Below are 6000 nucleotides of genomic sequence, written 5' to 3' on the forward strand. Positions count from 1 at the left end.
TAGTTTGTCTCCTGCCCTTTTTCTGAAGATCATCCACTTGGTCACGCAAACTACAGACTTGCAACTCCAGGGCTTGGATCCTATTCTTGAAGGAACTGATATCAGCTTCTACCACTGTGACTCTGTGCTCAACCTCATCCGTCCTCTTTTCCAGGACTCCCAGCTGCTATCTATGCTTCTGCAGTGTGATAGGGATTGGGGTCAGCTTCTCCTCTGTCTGCTTCCGCAGCATCTCACGAGATTTCACGAGTTTGTTCACCGGGGCCTAGTAGGTAATCGAACCAGAGGATCCTGCAGGCAGGGCCGTAGGCCTGGCCTCGGACGCTCCTCCTCCCTTCTTCAGCATCTCTGTACAGTAAATACACAGGTAAGTCCATTTTTCACAGTTTCCTGGGACTCCACGACCTTTCTATAGTCCCAGGATATCGCGATGGTCCGGGTTGGGCAGGTTAGAAATTCGTCCCACTTTTGCTACAGTGCAGAGCTCTGCAACACAATCCTCCTCAATCACTGCCATCTTGGATTCCCCCAGAAACCTATTCTTAATGCATTATCATTATCATTATCATGCATCACTAAAACACATGGTCCCAGATTAAATTGCACCTATGCAATTGAGTTGGCAGCAGATGAAAACCACATGCCTAAAAATTCATGACTGGTTAAAATGGTCTGAAGCAAAATAACTAGTCTTCTTGCTGGATCTGGAGTGAGTAGAGCTGTGTTTCTTGTATGTGACGCTTTGCTGGATCAGGGAGATGTTGAACTGTTGCAGTTGCTCAGGAGGATCGGGACATGGTTCTCCAAGGGAGGCACGTCATGTCACTGTTAAGAAGAGTCATAGGGAACAGAAGGAGAGAGTTGGATGATAGATGGAAGATCAATTTCTATCAAAACTACCTCAAGCAGGATTGAGATGCGGTTAATTGTGAGGCTGGAAGATTCAAGATTATTTGAAGGCTGGTTGATGGAGGGAGGGTTAGGAACAATGAACAACAATGAACAACAATGAACAATGAACAACGAGGAACAACAGTAGTCTATTCAGCCCCTTAAACCTGCTCTCCCATTCTGGATCATGGCTGATCATTCACCTTAGCTTCATGTTCTCATGCTATCCCCACATTCCTTGATGCCATTGGTAATTAGAAATCTATGAACTTCACTCTCAAATTTAATGACTGATTTTTCATAAATGTCTGGGATAAGGCATTCTAAAGGTTCACCATCCTCTGAGTGACCAACCTCTTCTTCTTCTCAGTATGAACTATTCTGAGACTGTTCTATTTCCATCAGCTAGGGGAAATATTCTTTCTGTATTTACCCTGTCTAGTCCCTTAAGAACTTTGTAACTTTACCTGAGATCATCTCTCATTCTTCTAACCTCTAAACAATCATTCTTCATAGGACACAACCAGGAATCAGTCCAGTAAACATCTTTTGCACCCTTTTAATGGCAAGTGTACCCTTCCTTAGACAGGAGAACCATAACTATGCACAATACTCCAGAAACAGTCTCATCAATGTTTTATATATTTTTCTAACTGCACCTTTACCCTAAGGGAAGCAAGACTTCTTTGTTGCTGTCCACATATCCTCTTTGTGATGGGGAAAACATGCCATTCATCTTACAAATTGCTGCCTTCACTTCTAGGATCTTTTCAACAAGGACACCCAGGTCCACTTCCTGTTCATTATCTTAAAATGGTGCCCCCTGGTTGCTGACCCCAATACTGAAGAGTAAATCTTTCCCTATCTCTGCTTACTATGCCTCTCAGAACTTTGGACATCTCAATCAGATCCCCCTCAGCCTTTCTGCTCTCATGAAAACAAAAAATGCTGTCTCTCTTCATAGCTGAATTTTTCCAGCCCAGGCAATACCTGGTGATTCTTCTCTGCACTGTTTCTAGTGCAATTACATCCTTCCTGTGATGTGATGACCTGAACCGCACACAGTTCTGCAGCTGTGACCTAACTGACATTATAGACAACTTCATTATAACCTCCTTGCTCTTGTATCCAATGCCATTACTAATAAAGGCAAGTATCCCATATACAATCTTAACCATGTTAGCTATGTGTTTTCCCACCTATAAGGATCTACTGAAATGCACACCAGGTCACTCTGACTCTCTGTACTTCCTTGGCTTCTACATTCATTGTGTAATCCCTTGCATTGTTAGTCCTCCCAAAACGCATTACCTCATACTTTTCAAGATTAAATTTCATTTGCCACCTATCAGCCCATCTTACCAGCCCATTGAGATTGCCCTCTTAAGATTTCTTTCTTGCTATCTACTATAACTCCAATTTTCTTGTCATCTGTGAACTTAGTGATCATACCTTCTATGTTCATGTCTAAATCATTAATGTACATGACAAACAGCAAGGAAACCCAACACCAAAGCTTGTGGTATGCCACCGGACACGGGCTCCCAGTCACAAAAACCATCACCCTCTGCTCCCTGCCACAAAGCTTATTTTGGATCCAATTTGCCAAATTACCCTAGATCCCTTGGGCTTTTAGCTTCTTAACCAGTCAGCCACATAAGACCTTGTCAAAAGCCTCACTGAACTACATCACAACAACTGTACCACCCTCATTCACACACCTTCTCAAAAAACTCAGTCAAGTTTGGACGACATGATCTCCTTCTTAGAAAGCCATGTTGACTCTCCTTCTTTAATCCTTGCCTCTCCAAATGGAGATTAATTCAGTCCATCTGAGCTTTTGCTAATCATTTCACTTCTACACATGGTAGACTCACTGGCCTAAAATTTCTTGGTTTATCCTCACACTCTTCCTGATTAACGGTTCTACATTAGCTGTCCTTGAGGTCTGTGGCACCTCTCCTCTGGCCAGGGAGGATTTAAAAATTAATATCAGAGCCTCTGCAATCTTCTGCCTTGCCCTCCACAACAATCTGAGATACATTGCACCGAGGCCCGGGTTTAGCCTCCTACGTTCACTAATATCTCGTCTTTCACAATGTTAATTCATTCAAGTTTAAAATAAACACCCTCCCTGATTTCTACTTATTCAGGGCAGCATGGTGGCTCAGTGATTAGTACTGCTACCTTACAGCACCAAGGATCCAGGTTTGATTCCAGCTTCAGGCAACTGCCTGTGTGGAATTTGTACATTCTCTCTGTGAATGTAGGTTTCCTTGTACAGTCCAAGGATGTGCAGGTTAGGTGATTGGTTATATTAAATTGCCCATACTGGCCAGGGATGTGCTGGCTTAGCCATGGAATATGCAGAATGTTAGGGTAGGGGTATATGTCTGGAATGGATACTCTTCAGAGGGTCAGTGTGGGCTTGTGCTGAATGGTCTGTTTTCACACCGTAAGGATTCTATATTGTCCTTCTCTGCAGTGAGTACAGATACATAGTATGCATTTAAAACTTCAGCTATGCCTTCCATTTCGACACAGAATTTGCCACTTTGGTCCCTAATGGGCCTTACTCTTTTCCTGCTTATTCTCTTGTCCCTAACATACTTGTATATCATCTATGGATTTTCCTTAATGTTATTCACAACTGTTTTCTCCAAGTCCCTTCTTCACTCTCCTAATTTGCTTTTTAAGCAAACCCCTGCATTTTCTACACTCCTGTACCCTTTTGAGCCTTCAGTATTTACCAAAAATATTTTCAGTCCTTATCCAATCCTGTACATCCTTTGACATCCAGGGTTCTCTGGACTTGTTGATCCTACCTTTCACCTTTATAGGAACATGTTGGCCCTGCACTCTCACTAATGTCTCTTACTGCTCAAATGTGAATTTTCCTGCAGTCAGCTCCCATTCCACTTTGGCCAGATCCTGTCTTCATAAACTTCAAATTCAAACTCCAATTCAAAACCTATATTTACAGTCCATCCTTGTCCTTATTCATAATTACTTTAAATCTTACTGCATTATCACCAAAATGCTCCAATCACCACCATATCCTTCACTTGTCTGATATCATTCCCTAAAATAAAGTCTAGACTACACATTCTCTCTCTCCAGAACTTTCTGTAAGCTGGCAAAGAAATCTCTTCTGAACACATTTTCATAATTCTGCCCCTCAAATCCTTTCATACTTTATCAATCCCAGTTAATCTATTTTTGTGGTCTAGCTATTTTGCATTCAATGTCTTTATCTAGAAAGTTTGTATTCACTTGTGAGACATGGGTGTCAATGGCTGGCCAGCATTTATTGCCTATCCCTGGATATCGTTCAGAAGTGATGGTGAGCTGCCTTCTTGAACCGCAGCTGTCCATGTGCCATTGGTCAGTCCAAAATGCCCTTAGGGAGGGAATTCCCTGGATTTTGAACCAACAACAATAAAGGAATGTTGATATATTTCCATGCCAGGATGGTGATTGGCTTGGACAGGAATTTGCAGATACTGGTGTTCTCATGTACCTGCTGGCGTTGTCCTGTCAGGAGTTTGGAAGGTGATGTCTAGGGATCTTTGGTGAATTTCTGCAGTGCATCTTGAAGATAGTATACACTGCCTCTACTGAGCATCAATAGTGGAGGGGGTTGATGCTTGTGGATGTGGTGCCTATAGAGTGGGCTGCTTTGTCTTGGAAGCTTCTTGGAACTGCACCCATCCAGGCAAGTGGGGATTATTCCATCACACTCCTGACTTATGCCTAGTGGACAGGTTTTGGGGATTCAAGACGTGAGTTACTCATTGAAGCATTCCTAGCCTGTGACCTGCCCTTGTAGTGACTGCGTTTATATGGTAAGTCCAGTTGAGTTTCTAGTTAATGATAACCCTCAGGACTTTGATAGCGGGGAATTCAGTGATGGTAACAACATTGAAAGTCAAGGGATGATGGTTAGATTGTCATTGCCTATTGTCGGCCCAAATCTGGAAACCTTGTTTCTTTTGAAAACAAGCTGCTTCAGTAACAGAGGAGTCACAATGGTGCTGAACATTGAGCAGTCATTAGCAAATGTTTCTATTTCTGACCTTTTGACAGAAGGCAAGTCATTGATGAAGCAGCTAAAGATGGTTGGGCCTAGGACACTGCCCTGAGGAACTCCTGCAGTGATGTCCTGGAGGTGAGATGACTGACTTCTAACAACCACAACCATCTTCCTTTCTGCCAGGTATGACTCCAATCAGCAGAGAGTTTGCCCCTATACCCATTTATTCCAATTTTGCTGGGCTTCTTGATGCCACACTTGGTCGAATGCAGCCTTGATGTCAAAGGCTGTCACTCTTACCTCACCTCTGGAATTCAGCTCTTTCATCCATGTTTAAAGAAAGGCTGTAATGAAGTAGGAGCTGATGGCCCTGGTGAAACCTAAACTGGGCATCACTGACTGAGTTATTGCTTCAGAAATGAGATAACGAGAATCCATAGATAGTATATTCCTGTTAGAGTGAAAGGAAAGGCTGGTAGGTGTAGGGAATGCTGGATGACTAAAGAAATTGAGGGTTTGATTAAGAAAAAGAAGGAAGCATATGGTCAGGTACAGACAGGATAGATCAAGTGAATGCTTAGAAAAATAAGAAAGGTAGTAGCAGTATACTTAAGAGGGAAATCAGGAGGGCAAAAAGGGGACTTGAGATAGTTTTGGCAAATAGAATTAAGGAGAATACAAATACTTTATGGACAAAAGGGTAACTAGGGAGAGAATAGGGCCCCTCAAAGATTAGCAAGGTGGCCTTTGGGCGGAGCTGCAGAAAATGGGGGAGATACTAAACGAGTATTTTGTATCAGTATTTACTGTGGAAAAGGATATGGAAGATATAAAATGTAGGGAAATAGATGGTGACATCTTGAAAAATGTCCAAATTACAGAGGAGGAAGTGCTGGATGTCTTGAAACACATAAAGGTGGATAAATCCCCAGGACCTCATCAGGTGTACTCTAAAATTCTGTGGGAAGCTAGGGAAGTGATTGCTGGGCTTTTTGCTGAGATATTTGTATCATCGATAGTCACAGGTTAAGTACCGGAAGACTGGAGATTGGCTAATGTGGTGCCACTGTTTAAGA

Source organism: Chiloscyllium plagiosum, chromosome 7 (genome assembly GCF_004010195.1).
Source record: "Chiloscyllium plagiosum isolate BGI_BamShark_2017 chromosome 7, ASM401019v2, whole genome shotgun sequence".
Taxonomy (NCBI): Eukaryota; Metazoa; Chordata; class Chondrichthyes; order Orectolobiformes; family Hemiscylliidae; genus Chiloscyllium; species Chiloscyllium plagiosum.